At 45.7% G+C, this 15953-nt stretch overlaps 1 protein-coding gene across 2 annotated transcripts in view; it reads left to right on the forward strand.

The window, feature by feature from the left end:
• Positions 1–15953, forward strand: part of LOC149332253 (neuroglobin-like) — a 221422-nt gene that overhangs the window by 81855 nt on the left and 123614 nt on the right. The window contains exon 1 of one of the 2 annotated variants that reach the window (XM_089557168.1): positions 4518–5125. The exons of the other annotated variant lie outside the window; for it this stretch is intronic. The gene's annotated coding sequence lies outside the window, so the exon portion shown is untranslated. Of the gene's footprint in view, positions 1–4517; positions 5126–15953 lie in introns of those variants that run through there. 2 annotated transcript variants of the gene reach the window in all.

Genomic DNA, 15953 nt, shown 5'->3' on the forward strand with positions numbered 1-15953 from the left:
AGAATCGGCAGAAAGAATGGAGAGAAAAGAATCTGAAAATATCTTACGTGGTTTTCAGTGCAACTACATAACGGGCTCACTACATCACGCGTTGCTTTCTTATAGTCAGACACAGCTCAAACACGAAGCGACCATTTCCGGTCGAAGGTCCCCCTTCCAGACAGTGGCGTCGGCCGATTCTTATGAGCCTGCTATCGTGACAATGCTGGGAGTGGCAAACAAAAGAAGATAATCCCCTCCCTCCGTGGGGTGGGGGGAGGGGGTGGGGGTGGTAGTTCTCTCCCAGCATTTTGACGCTGGCAGGTTCATGAGAATCGGCTGGCGCCATTGGATGGAAGGGGGTTTTCTGACGGGAAAAACCATTTTGATCTTGAATTGCATCTAGTTATAGTTGCACCTAGTTATCTAGTTATAAGATTCAAACGTTTTGTGTGCTTTTGCTTCTGCGTATCTGGCGAGAATAATTGATCGATCGATATGCGCGGCGTTCCCGCATTTTCTGACGTAAGTCTGAAAATGCGGTGCTTGCCTGCCCCTGCTTTCACTGAGCTATAGCTTATTCCCTTAGTTCACCATCGCGATTATTATAACTTATAGCCTTTAATTGCCCCATCAGAGGTAGATGGAGTGGAGCCAAGAAAGAACATGTAGAAAACCATTAATCAGCATCATTGAACAGAAAAGAATTCAGAACAAAGAATAACTAGCCGGTTTGTATGCAGTGACAACGCAACTGAAATGTACAAAGCCATATATGGGGAAATTAGTTTAAAAGGAAAGAAATGTCAGTCGTCAAAAGCGACACGTCAACATCACCTTACACCTAACGGAATCGCGCCCAGCAGGCTTTAGTTCGATGAAGTGAATTCATCCTTAAGTCGCGGTATGACAAATAAAAAAAAACCAATGAAACCGAGAAGTCGTAAGCTCAGAAATCCATTTGATCACCACCACATAGAGCTCACATCCACAGCATCGCTGGATGAGGGTGGGGTGATTTTGTTAAGAGAAAAATGTCACCAAACATTTTAATAACACTAACGAGATGCAAAGCCCATAGTAATACCGTGAAGTACAGGATGCCTAAGAACGAAAGGTACAGACTTTGTCAAAAACAACCAGGCTACATAGTTTGATTCTCATTCGTATAGAAGACCCCTCACGTCTTCCCTAAAGATCAAAAACTTCTTTGAAAGTGAGGACAGGGGTTCTCCTTACCATACAGAGATTTAGAGCTTGAGGGCTAGCATGGCAGCTTTAATATACGACTGAGAAGAGAAGCAAGCCATGCAGCCTGGTTACTTTTTGCAAGGACTGTACATTGAGAAGAAACACACCGAACACATCTGGGTGCTGAATAAAATGGTCCCTCTAGAGAAGGGTAGAGACAGGAGGCGAACCATGCGTGAAGACCCACCCGCCGCGCAATGCCTGAAAAAGAAAGCCTCGAAGCCGAGCGCGTGTCTGAAAACCGCGAACGCAGGCTCTTGCGCTACTTATCGATCACAGCGAGGCAAGGGCAGGCCCGCCGACCCTCCGAACAGCTCTCTGCCCTTCGGCGCTGCGCCCATCTCACGCTCTACTCGCGAGCGGCGGGTGGACGTGCGAAGCGACTGCAAGCGGCCAGGCCAGCGCGAGAGGGATGGAGCTGGGCTGGGGAAGGGACCGGCTGTCCGGAGCGTCCTTATCGTATCGGTGCAGTGCCTGTACCTCCAGATAGGCATTCTCTTAACTGGCAGTGAAATATGTCGAGGTAAACAGGGGACCCACGCTGCGCTTCAGTTCTGGATAACGGTTATTTGATGTTTCATTCACCAGGTGCCCGGTGTGATCTTGAATTTTGCGTTATTCCTTTCACTGCATGACAGCGCATTCACATGAACCTAATCACAGCCCTAGCAACAAAAAGAAAACTTAGTTAGTTAGTTAGTTAGTTAGTCAGTCAGTCAGTCAGTCAGTTAGTTAGTTAGTTAGTTAGTTAGTTAGTTAGTTAGTTAGTTAGTTAGTTAGTTAGTTAGTTAGTTAGTTAGTTAGTTAGTTAGTTAGTTAGTTAGTTAGTGGGATCCTCAAAACACAAGTCATTCTAGAGGGTAGGAGCTTACTGTGATTGATGCTGTCATTAATGGCGTCAAAATAAAGCTTCCCTTATTGAAATGATCTATAGACTGTCTATAGACTTCTTATAGACCATATTGCCTTCCTATCGAATTTTTGTTTCTTCAAAGCCTATAGGCTGTTTATAGAAAAAAGTCTTCTAAATGTGCTTCTCCATATATCTATAGATTATCTATAGACTGTCCATGGGATGTGTATTGCCTCTAGACTAGTCTGTAGAACTTGTCCATAGAATGTCTATAGACTTCATACACAAAGGTCTATGGACTGTCTATAGACTGTCTAAGAAACTTTTGCAAGTGTTGCATGATGCCAAGGCACTCATAAAAAAAAGGGACCCAGCTGGCGCCCGCATGCGAAGAAAGAGGTGAATACTCTTAAGAGAAGACTTGAATAACCAACTTGACCCTACAACACTGATACGCTCGGCAAGCTGCAAGGCACACAATCATTGTTCATCATCTCATCATTACTTACAGAGTGCGACTGAGTCCTGCGGAAAATCAGGGCCATAATAGCACAAGATTGGAAAGCATTGCTGCTCAGGGCTTTTCGCGCAACGAATGAACCATTCGTAAGGGCAGAATTGCAGGCCCTCAGTAACTGGAGGCATCCGCGCGCTGCATGTTTGATATATATGCCTTTCTGGTATCTCTATTTCACAATGGTTGTAGCAGGCATTTGTGATACACACGGATTAGCTTACTATTTTGCCCGTGGCGTTATGGTCACTGTTCTCGAACAAACCTCGACCAAAGCACAACCACCAAAGTGTGATTACAAGTGGCTCAGTTAGATTCAAATAGTTCGCGGTAGTTTGGTGATCGTCCTTTTTCTTGCTGCGGTTGCTTGTTGGGATATTTTATGCTGCTTCGTTTTCTGACAGAGGACAGCAGAATAACAAGGGAGTAATTACTCATTGGCATCCACCCAAGCGCAGCTATACGGCTACAAAGGGAAGTTTTACAGCATTCACAGAAACTAGGGAGGTAACGAAAAATTCGTTCTCATGGAGGTTCGAACCCAGGACCACGGCTTCACCGAAGCAGTTGCTCTCCCAACTGAGCTAACTGGGACGGCTAGCATGTGGTAGGGCGTTGGTGTGATGTTTAGGGGAGCATTAACATTAGACCAAGAACATTAGACATTAACTTTATAATGTTAGACATTATACCCTAAACATTGGTTTAAGACAGCAGAATGTCTGCGCTCTTTCTGTGTCTTTCGTTTTTCCCTCTATCCCCGTCATCGCAGGGCAGTTTGATTTTAAACAGCGTTCGTGACTATAACCGAGCGCTTCATGTCTGGAAAGTGTCTTCATCAGCTTTTAAAGCTCAATGTAGCAAATTCGCGACATATTATTTGGAGACTGTATACCCATTACTGCATACAAAGTTTCATGAAGACACGTCCTCAGTAGCCTACTCTTTTCGGTCAAGATAATTGGATTCACTGTGAGGATGTCGTGGGAAAAAAAAAGGGGGGGGGGGGGGGGGGTTCGAAAGCATACCACTTCCAGCCAGCGTTCAAAAGCACTTCATTTCTAATCTTGTGACATCTTTTGCGATAAAAAAACTAGGTAGGCAATTGTTTTATAAAAAAATGTCAATATTTCCTTAGCCTCGAGATGGTACGAGGGGCTTCGAGTTGGTCTGTCCCACCACTAAGACTCGCTGCAGGAAATGGACCCAGCATCCATCGCCACTAAGCAACGGCTTATCAATTTCTGAAATTCTAGGGATGTTAACAAAGTTTTAGTATAGGCTTCTAAATGTCCCAGATTTTATCGGTGTTAAAGAAACTTTTATATTAGCTTTTGAGCAAGTACAGCATTTCCGAACATCAATTTTAATTATGAGGCTATTGAAGAATATTGTAGGTACCGTTATGGAACGTATTGAAGGCAGTGGCCCATTCATTTTAGGCGTAGGAAAATCATTCTTTTAAAGTTTTTCCACCGCTGTCAACGAGTAGTTAATATGGCCATAGGAAATCAATGAGGATCGTATTCGAAGCTAATATAAAAAAAAAATCAAGTCTGACGAGGGGAGATCTCCGGATATATTGATTCTTATAGTGGATTCTTACGATATATAAGAGAAATGCGTTCATAAACAATTTCTCGTTGAAAAATGCTTTCGTCTACAATGACTGGTTATGGCAGGTGCATTAGCTTGAAATTGTCTGGGTATTGATTTTTTCTTTGATTCCTTCATAGCTTGAGCATTCAAAGTTATAGAAGACAGATATCCACGTTTTCGGTGACGTTCAGTTCTCCGGGTGAGGGGCTCATAAGAGGGACGTCTACGGACTGAGGTGTGACGTCATGGGTCGCTACATCACACACAGCGCGTGACGAAGAGCACGCGCTCGCTTCGGCCGAAATCGCGCTCGCACGGGACTGTGCTTGGGACCTTGCACGGCAGCGCCCTCTCATCGCGGTCCGCGGTGGCGCCAGCAGCAGGCGTGGGCCGCCTTCCGCTCTGCCCGTGTCCACCGCCACGCGGCTCTCCTTCGGCGGTGAATGCCGTTCTCCTGTGCTGCGCTTTTTTCTTTCTTTCTCCTCCTTTTCCTTTGATCCGCCTCCTCCGTAGCTGCTTTGAACGCGGGCGGCAGCTGGCGCCGACGCCAGTCGCACGCCGGCCGTCGCAAACCGCGGTCTGCGTCCACACTGACTCTCTCTCTCTGGCTCTGCCGCTGGGTATACGTCGCGCCCGACAGAAGCCGTGGTCGGGCCGACCTCGAACCGACAACGCTGCCCGGTACTCGCTGCGAGTTCGGCGGCGCGGTGGTCATCGCCGCTGCCGCCGCCGCCGTTTCTGTCATCGCTTAACTCGGCCGTTGTCATGGCTGGATTGAACGTCGGTTACGTGCGAAAAGCGCGCGAAAGAGTAAGCAGTGCCCGGAATAGCTGCTGTCTTTGCCGGCGTCCCGCTGACCGCCTCTTGTCACCGGGGCGAATCGACGGTGCGTGCGACTCCAGCTGTGGATCAGGTGTGGTCATCGCCAGGTGAGCGACTCTGGGCCTCTGCGTTGCTTTTTCGTGTCATTTGACAGTGTGTGTCCAAGTTTCTGTACTGTCATGGGACTACTACAAGATTTCGTCATAAAACCTGCAGCCGGACGCTGGGCGCTAACCATTGTAGTTTACAGAATTCTGTCACTCTCTCCAGTTTCTTCGTTTTTAACCCTCCTTCCTTCATTTCCCGTCCCTTTCCAGTGGGGAGGGGAAGAACCTTTATCCAGCAAACGTACGCTCATTGTCCCGTTCCGCTGTGGAAAAACAAATTTCAGAAAGGAGCTGGTGGTGGTGTTTTCCGTGGTACCAGGCAATCGTGCGGGCGCGATCTCCCTTCGTGTTGAAAACTCCGTCTGACTTAGTTTCTTAATTGTTTCCGCTCGTAATTCAGTGTTAAATGTCATTATATGTCAGCTGACACCAAAAGTGGTAGCTATCTGGATCGATGGGTCAGTAGCTTTGTCTTTCGGCCACTGATCACAAGGTCGAAGGTTCGAATCCCTGCCACGGTGGCCGCATTTTGGGGGAAAGGCAAAATTACTCGTGAGCTGTGCGATGTCAGCGCACGTTATAGAATCCCAGCTGGTCTAAATTAATCCGGAACCCTCCACTAAGCGCCGCTCATACACCAAGCATTGCTTTAGGTCGTTAACCCTACATATTACGAGCACCAAATTGCTAGCTACAGGTGCTAGCCGGAGCGCTCGAAACATATGTCGTGCAAAAAGCGGTCCGTGAATGTTGTCTATCTTGGGCTATCCTGAAATGCCGCAAAATGATGGCCAAGGCGCTGGCCGGTCAAGGACAGTCATGTATTCTGTAATGTATTCTGTACTCTGCGAGACAGTGTACTGATTTGTTTTCCGCTGGATTGCCATCTTGTTTTGACGGGCGTTGTAATTATCATCATCTAATATCACCACTTTTATTACGCGAGGCAAGAGCGTACTTCATGACTTCTCGAATTATTTCTTCGATGCCCGTTATTTGTCGCCCAGTAACTATGGAATGATGAAGTTATGTCGCATGTACAGTCGGCAGCACATCAAATGCGATACCTGGGTCGACCATGGTTGCATAAGGTGCTCCGTAATGCCCTATCTGCCGTTAATCTTGTAACGTCGAACAGGTCGTCCTAATGCCTCTCCTGCGGCGTTTAAGTGATAGGGTGCTCAAAAATAACTCGAGAGAGTCCAGCTAGCAAGTGTTTCAACGTTTCCCGAAGAACGTACACTTCAGCATGGAGCAGAATATCTCGAATGCACCGCGCTCCCTGCATCGGGCTTCGTTCGCTAACGACTATGCGTGCAATTATGAGAAATGAGTTTGTTCCTTTTGACTTGTAGTGTAAATGACACCATGACCGCTCGAAGCACAACGGCTATTAATACTAACACCTTCCAGTTATAGTAAAGTAAACTCTTTACGCGAAGATCTCGTCGTCATCCCCTCGCCATTCGAACAACAAGGAAGCAGTGATTAAAATAATCTCCCAACAAACAGAGAAAATAAGTTGCATGAACTTTCTCAAGGACGCCTATAGAGAAAAGAGAGGCACCGCTGCCTGCATCTGGGAGCTTATCAAAGAACTCATTAACCAATAGAATGGAAGTGTGTGCAAACTTCGTATCCCGCTTAGCTCTGGGTTGGCCTAAAACGTGGAATCAGCTGTAGCTGCAAAATACGGCTACACCGTTAGTCACAATCCTAGAATTAAGTTATGGTCGGTATACATCGCCAACTACATATATCAGAATACATAAATAATAAAATAATAGCCCTGTAATCAAAAAGCGTCTGAGCTATTTATGTCCAAGCTCGTCACTTTGACGCGAAGAACGCTCGTATTATGTTCGAATATACTTATAAAAAGCCACGCTTTTCACACTGACGTATTTTTGTTCTCCAACGCTTGACGCTAAGCGTGCTATAAAGCTCATAAATCACTCATAAGGATTTTCAATCGATAAAAAGCTGCGTTTATGAAGACGAAGGCGCGTTTTCGACCAATTTCTAGCCGAATCAAGTCCCTGTTAAAAATAAAAAAGGCGTTATCGGAGTGGATGAATGATTGCAGCGCCACTTTCTCTCTTTAGGTAATTGTGCGAAACTCTGTGGGAAATCAGACTTGGCTGGGGATACAGCGTGTGCTGGCAGGCTTTCTGCAAATTTCGCCTCAGCAAAAGCCGTCGTCGAGGCCACAAGCTCGACTGACATTGAAGAACACATCGAAGCAATCGATGCGTAACTCTGACACGCTTCGATGTGCGAATAGGCGGGGCACGCTGTCTTCGAGTGATGGGGCATAGAGGGGCGCTTGGCGCCGCGCTTCCGGCGAGGCCGAATCAATATGGCCAAGCCAGAAATAACGTTCGTCGTTTCGAACCCGAGAAGCGGACTGTGATCGTCCGTAACATCAAAGTTCTTCACGTGAACAGCGGCAAGATGTGCGGGAAGGGGAAAGTGTCGAGATATGTGGACTACTGGAACCTTTACGTTGTAAGTGCTCTTCGCGTTCCGATGGGTCTACTTAGCGGAGGGATCGGTAGCCGTCTACGTCAGAATCATCAATCAAACAACCACGTTACGATTGTTTCGCAGGACCAAGTGATTCCCCTGTTTTTTCGCTATCTAGACTGCGCGGTCCCTCTAATTCTGTTGGTTTATTGGTTTGGTTTATCGGGGTTTAACGTCCCAAAGCGACTCAGGCTATGAGGGAAGCCGTAGTGAAGGGCTCCGGAAATTTCGACCCACCTGGGGTTCTTTAACGTGCACTGACATCGCACAGCACACGGTCCTCTAGAATTTCGCCTCCATCGAAATTCGGCCTTCACGGCCGGGATCGAACCCGCGTCTTTCGTACCAGCAGCCGAGCGCCGTAACCACTGAGCCACCGCGACGGAGCTCTATGTAATTCTGTTGCGCCCTCAAAAATTCCTCATCCCCAACAGCTTATTTATAAAAATTAAGATTTTTATTCCTCGGTGTAGCATACTAGAAATGGTCTCGGTGCAGTCTGAGCAGAAAGAAGTAAAGCGGGAGTAAGTTGTCCCGGTTTTTCTCTACCTAGACTCCGGGGTCACGCTGATATTTTTGTTTTGCTTTTTCGCACCCTCGAATATTCCTCATCTTATCCCCCACCCCCCGCCATACGTGATTAGTTATAAAAATTAAAGAATCTTTATTGCGCGTTAGAGCCCAGCTTACTCCCGTTTTACTATCATATAGGCGTATTCGTATTTAGAGTGTACAGGAGCCTTTGTTTATTTAAACCCCATGGATATGCGCTTGTTGTAGCTGGAACCCTTATAAAAATGGTCTATAGACTTCTTATTGACTTTATTGACTTCCTATAGATATTGCTTTTTGTCTATTCATAGTCTATAGACTGTCTATAGACAATAGTCTACTAAAAGTGTACGGCCATAAATATATAGATTGTCTATAGACTGTCTATGGCATTTGTATTGCCTATAGACTGTTGTCTAGGATTTGTCCATAGACAATCTATCGACTCTGTAGACAGAAGTCTATAGACGCTTTATAGACCGTCTAAAACTTTTTTTGTAAGGGAAAGGAGCCCGCGATCGTAGCTTCCCAACTATATCGTCCAATGAACCACCGGTCAGTGTTGTGCGCCTAATTCTAGGGCTTGCTCAGCGACCGTCGATGCTCATTTTGGTGTTATACTGTTAATTTCTTGCCCATTGGAGGCATGTTTACTGCACAGATTCAGTTATAATATGTGAGGGAACAGGCCTACCGATCGTAATCCGAGGCAGGGTGTTTGAGGTTTTTTTTTTTCTTCCTGCGAGGAAACAGTGAATATTATGAAGAGTGGCGACGGGAGCTTCAGAAAAGCAGGGTTGAAACCCCGAAATACGCCGTTGTGCATATAACTACTGGCGCACCCTAATCAGCTTTGGACGGTGAACAAAATTAATCCAGAAAGCCTTACTACCGTGGCGCCCTCAATATCTCTTTTGTGTATTTAGGGCTCGAGGATCCGATTAACGAATATAAGAAATGGCCCCGGCGGATTGTCGGATTTGTCGAGAATAGGCACCTACTGTCCCAAGTTCGACCCCGTTCTGTTTTCATGGCCTCTCATCACCATTTCTTATCCTCACTGGGGACCACATTGTGCCAGTTTGGTTTTATTCGTGCTTATTTGCAACTCCGCAGGATGTGCTGAAAATATGTAGCTTCAGTAGAAGGCATATGATGACAAAAAATTGCGTATGTAGTATTTTTCTGTCGTTCCCGGTCTCATCTCTTCAAAGTATGTCACGGTTACTTTGCAGTAAAACTGTGACCAAACACAAGAGGGGAAACAAATAAGTAAATGCAGTTCGCTGCTCTCAGCTTCCCCACAGCTCTTTAGACGGATGGACAATATGTTCCCCAGCTCGGAAAGACCCCAATAATGCGATTACGCGCAAAGTGAACCCCATTTCTCTTCATTCCGACCGACCCTGGCAAGCTCGACAAAATGGGTGCAGGTTCCGGGACAAAAAAAAGAAAAGACTAAATAACGCGATAAGTAAAACGCCAAGCACGCCTTACCTATTCACCCGCGATAAATGGAGCACGGGGTGGAGCCAGCTTTAAGCCCGTCAGGAACTAAAGCGGATAGTCTATGGCGCTTTTAACGCTCCCTTTATACGTAACGCAATTTGCAAACCCCCCTTCGTCCCTTGGAATTTGTCCTTGGACCGCGCACAACTTTCCATGAGCGCTTCACCTACCGAATCCTCCTTGGTTTGCTCCTACCTCCACCACGCCCAAGAAAGCATATACTGAACCCGCAGCGAGCATCGAATTAGCGCACCGTTGGTCGCAGGGCGATAATTTGTTCGATTCCACGTCGTATGGTGGCGCTGCGCATGTCTTCTGTCGTATTGTGCGGCGATCGTTAAGAGGGAACCGAAAGACATTTAAGAAAAAGAAAAGTTCTTTACTTTCTCGGGCTCATGGTGCTGCTTAACGAGCTGTCGGTTATTACCGTCGTTCAGCGGCGTCGCTGCATTGGGATCTGGAAGACGCTTTCCGACGGTCATCAGTGAAGAAAGGATCTGGAGGGCCAAGTAAACAAGAAAGGAATTTGTCTCTGGTTTCTGACGTCCTGTCTAATTATGATGCATTTAAAGCTAATTGTGACGAGACGGGTCATTTGTGATGAAGCAGTAGCCAGTAATAAGAACTAGAAGTGTATATGCCTTTTCAAAATAAGAAGCTTAGCTGAGCGACAAGAAGCTTAGACCTCAGGGTGCGCATTCACCCAAAAAGCATGACTTTTCTTCAAGCTACTGATTTATGTATTCATCTAGTTGTTTATTTATTTACTTACTTACTTTAGTTTTACTTACTTACTACCGTTCTTACTTAGTTACTTAATTTGCTCACTCACTCACTCACTCACTCAATCACTCACTCACTCGCTCTCACTCACTCACTCACTCACTCACTCACTCACTCACTCACTCACTCACTCACTCACTCACTCACTCACTCACTCTCTCACTCGCTCGCTCACTCTTTCATTCATTCATTCATTAGTACTTTGAAAATCAAAGGAACGTCCCACAGCAGAGACTGATTTTCGTTTCTTTCTTATAATTTTCACGGGAGCATAGATTGTTGAACAGGAACATCTATCTGGGGTATCTGTAACAGCTAGCGTCGTCGCTTCGGCGGGCGGGGTTGTTGCAACGGGCGTCTGTTCTTTCACTCTTTTCTCTCATATCTTTCAACTCTCCCCTGTCTGCACGTGGCAGCGATTGTGGTTTAGCTCTAGCCAGTAGGCAGGCCCGTGCAATTTATTTTTCATCCTCCTTTCAGTCGTAACAACGGCAACAACAACGAAACAAGGCACAGCCGGCTATATCCTGACGTGTGTTCGCCTTGAAGTTCCACTGCGCTGCTCGGCACTGGTCCGAGACGGTGTCTGCGGGCTTACCATCTCTAAAATTTTTGGACAAAAATTTCAATACTGGAAAACTGTTAGGCACTGTTATGAAAATTTTGAAGGTATTGGTTCATTCCTGCTATGTGTAGCAAAATCTTTTTCAAGTGTTTCCATCGATCGCATCGACCAGTTAAGGCTGCTATAGAAAACCAATGGGAAGTGGTTTTGACGGTAGTAAAAACGTTAATAGCAAAAAAAAATCAATCCTGCCGACGGGAGATCTGCGAATATATTGATTGTTATAGTGAAATATTACAATTTATAAAAAAAAATTGCTTTCATAGACTCCTTCCAGTTCAAAAATGGTTTGGTTTGGTTTGGCTTATTGGGTTTAACGTCCCAAAGCGACTGAGGCTATGAGAGACGCCGTAGTGGAGGGCTCCGGAAATTTCGACCACCTGGGGTTCTTTAACGTGCACTGACATCGCACAGTACACGGGCCTCTAGAATTTCTCCTCCAAAGAAATTCTAGCCGCCGCGGCCGGGATCGAACCCGCGTCTTTCGGGTCAGCAGCCGAGCACCGTAACCGCTGAGCCACCGCGGCGGCAGTTCAAAAATGATTTTGTCCAAAACAGTTGGGCATGTTCTACATAAAGCTAACCACATCCCCCGCCGTCGCTTGGGCAATAGTGGCAGAAAACCGTCAACTACTCTTGAAGCAGACTATAGTTATGGTCCTTCATTTTCCGAAGTTGTGGTCCTTGATTATTTTTTTTTCCCTGTATTAAGAGGGTGAAAATCTGGCGATATTGTTTGAGTCAAAGTAGGGTACAAATCGAATTATTAAGCAGAAATTTGCGTACTGCCGTTTTTTTTTTCGGCCCCTTTTTTTAAGCGAAATAAAATTTACTATAAGCCTTCGTGCTTTGCGGGACAATGTTTTTCCTCAAAATTTCACAAACACAGAAATGACTGGTTCCGCAGAAAAAAACTGTTCACCAAATTAGACTTTTTTTTCTAGTGCAATTATTTCGTTGCGTAAGCTGTCAATATCCAAGTGAACACTTGGATTCCATGCAAAATCTGCCTGCCTCTCACACTGCGAAAACAGTCATTAAACATCAGAGATGATATTTTAATGGAGCAGGGCGTCATTAGAGTGGATAGCGCTTGATTCATGATGCCGAATAAATACGTGGTCAGTACTCATTCTTTTTTTTTTAGGCGCGGCGCTTCTGAAAGTTTCTTTTCGAACATATCCTCAAATTAAGCCACGTCATAAATAGCAAGCGTTAAGAGAAGTTTAAGATCACCGGCTGAACGAACACTCCTCTGGAATACGCATGAAATATCCCCAAATTTACGTGCAATGTCTTCAGCTTTTTTCACGAAAACGTACCCGTTCTCTATACCTTTTTATATCCACGTATATCTTAACGAGCTTATCATTCCCTTTCCCTTGTACGTACTGTGCAAGGGGCATTTTCGAAGAGAAATGTGTTTAACGCAACTTTTATGAAATGTGTCCGAGGCGCAAGAAGCGGGTAAAATCAGGTTTTGCGAAGCTTCACGACAGCCATTTCGTCATATCGTTTCTTCTTTTTTTTTTTCAATGGCTGTGTGCTGTACGGCCATTGACATCGATAAAAACCAGCATAACATAATCCAAATGCCTTGGAGCATTAATGTAGTTTTTAGCGGTCCTGCGAACGTGGTTGGTTAGGCTGACTTACAACAGGAAACACTCGTTCGTGTCACCGCCTTCAATCTTTAATTTCCACTTGAAAAATTTAGTGTTATCTCTTCATATTCCTTGGCCGTAGAAACGTTATCTGGAAGCTGGGCTTCGCGTTAAGTTCAGTTAAGACGTTAGAATTTAAATGAAGCAAACTTTTTATGTTTCATGAATAAGATCTTCCACTGTGTGTCGCTCGTTAAACGTAATGGCTTACTGTCTTTATAGTTCTTGGTCCTTATAGGAACCACTTTTTGTTCTTTTCTACTCGCTTCGGGGTCACAGCGCTTTCCTTATAATCCTGCTTTCATGAAAACACGCAAAAGCGGTAAATTCTAGCCTCAATCTGTTTAAAGCATTTTTTTTTTAAATTGCGTATGCGAGAGAAATGCCTAACTATGCGCTGTTGTGATGAACAAGCCGGTTTATGTAAAAAAAATACCGTTTTTGCTGCTATCAAGATAGCTGGACATATATCAGAGTGTGGCTCGCAGTATCTGCCACCATTCTTTCTTCCCATGCTAGGGCTTTATGCAAAGAGAATACGCCATTGGCATGCAAAATCCGAGGCGCTCGTCACGGCTTTACTGCGGGCGTGCCTGGTACTGCTGACCATCCGCGTCAAGCTATTACTTTATGCTTTTGAAAGCGCCCACATCCTTCCGGGTTCGTTTAACTACCAGAATTGTGCGTTCTGTTACTTCTTGGGTCGGATTCTGACATGCTATGATTGATGCTGAGGAGAAGCGTAGAATACACTAGGGGCGAGGGTTTAGGAAGCTCAGTATTCAGCCAAAGCTTCAAAGCTGTTTAGGTTCAGCCTTCGGCTTTAAACTTTGGCGGCGACAGGACCGGTTGTCTCATTTCGCGTGGCTTCTTAAGGTGCGAAGCTAAATTTTCCAGAGAAAAAAAAGACGTATCAACTACAACGATACAATCAGTCGACGACTGACGCCTCTTCCCAACCAGCACCTGTGCGCACTCTTCGGTTTCACATCCAACTCCATCCACATGGGCAGCAGCTTAGAACTTTTTCGCATTTCGGAATCGTCCGTGACCAGCCGTCATCCTTACCATCTCATCGTTGCCAGTACACGCTAGACCGTTTTAGCTGCGGCAGACGTCATGACGTCATGAAGACAACTACGAGAAACCTGTTGACTTAAGCCTCGCGGTCCATTTCCACTCCGCCGAAATATCCTGCAGACCGCCAACTCTATGTTGTTGTTGTTGTCCTCAAAATAATGGCGCGTACCCACTGCGGGGGACTGGCCAAGACACAATCGGTGACTGACAGGTGCTCAAAATGTGAAACAATGAAATAAATAAAGAGCAAAATATAATGGTAATAATGATAATAATAATAGTAATGAAATAAAGAAAGGAATTCAGATTTGTAAATTGAAATAAACTAAACAAATATTGTGAGATCGGTGACTGAAAGAGGGAACGGGGCTAAATATAACTGTTACTGTATATAGGTGAGAAGAAAAAATAAGCGCTCCGGAGGACCGATGACAGTGAATATGAACTTTCAAGCAGTCCTTACAGCGAAGCTGCTTTCGTAAGGAAAAAAAGAACGCGGTAACGCGTGTCAAATATCTGTGTTTTTCAACACGGTCAAGACAATCCTGACGACGCCGGAAGATAGGCCAAGTCGATTTGAGCAAACGCGAAAGGTCCTGCTTTACAACTACGAAGCCTTCTTTCTTTCTCGTCTGTCGTTATTGTTTTCCTTGTTCTTCCAAAACGGGAGTTTTCTCGGCCAGCGGCGACAAAACAGGGAGCGGAGAGGGTGTCGGCACTGCGACCGGGAACCTCTCGAGGGCCGCTGCTCTCATTAGGCGCATTCGCGGAACTCCCTACGCTAGTCGGTCGGTCTCCGTACCGTGGGCTTCACCGGCATAAAGCAAAGCGCGGTGGTGTAGCACAACAGCGAGGGGCTGGAACGACCAGCGGCGCGCGAATTAGCCTTTCGGATCACGTCCAGCACGCTTTGCGTAATGATGACGACCCCCACTCTCTCTCTTTTTTTTTCCCTGTCCGAAGCGCTTACCTTTGATCTCTAGCCGTGCTTTGTCTCGCTCTGCTGTGTTTCTTTTTATTCCCGTTTCTGCGTGTGCTTATCTGTGCTGCGACCACAGCCGGACTCTGTCGCCACCTCTTTCGTGCTCCCCTATTTGAGCTGTTTGCTGTTGCAGTTAGTTCAGTGTTTCTGCTTTCGGACCCGTGTCCCAGAAACTAATGATCAGCCAGAAAGGAGATCGAAAAAAGGGAAGCGAGCGATCCCTAAATGATCTTGACGGCGAAGCTCGCGAAATGGATCGGCGTAGCCCGGTATTCTTAGGAACTATTCCTGTTGTCTATTACGAACTGCGCTTGACAGCTGAAGTGAGGACAAATTAGAAAAGCGGTAGCGGATTTCGGTAGCTATATTGGTACAAAGCGGTGGGAGGATCGTCAGTTTTTCTGGAGAATGCGATATTACGGCTGAGTCAGACTGCGGAAAGACTACCTGGATATGAGACTGCAATTAAGAGCTAAATGTGAAAAAGTCGCTCAAGATTAGAAAAAACGCATGATAGCTCAGGAAAAACTGATTTGCTTAACTGGAATCGAGCTCTTTTAACAACGGTAGCGCCTATTAAGTCTCTGATAGACGCGTCTGCCGACTGACCTCTGCGAGGTCCACTCTAGATATGACAAAACAATACTGTGGCTGGTTCGTTTGAATGGTCGATTGATTGATTGATTGATTGATTGATTGATTGATTGATTGATTGATTGATTGATTGATTGATTGATTGATTGGTTGATTGATTGATTGATTGTGATGGATCGGTCTGTCGATCAGTGAATCAATCAACCGATCAAAAACTCACACAGTCAATCGAACCGGCCAAGGTATTATTTCTCTCATCTGATGATGACAGAGGTCGCAGAGGTCGGCCGGCAGATGCGTGTATCAAAGAAACTTGATGGGTGCTACCGACCTTAAAAGATCTTAGTTTCAACTAGATCGATTGATCAGCCGATCGATCGCCTGATTAGTTCACTCCCAACACGCACGTGAACAATATTTGACGCCCCTTCACCGAATCACCAAAAAGCCCTCTAAAAAAATCGCGAACGTGCCTGTTATGGTTTCCCCTTACATCAGACCCTGGCGCGGTCG

The sequence above is a fragment of the Amblyomma mixtum genome, chromosome 8, assembly GCF_055824585.1.
Source record: "Amblyomma mixtum isolate Tamu chromosome 8, ASM5582458v1, whole genome shotgun sequence".
Lineage (NCBI taxonomy): Eukaryota > Metazoa > Arthropoda > Arachnida > Ixodida > Ixodidae > Amblyomma > Amblyomma mixtum.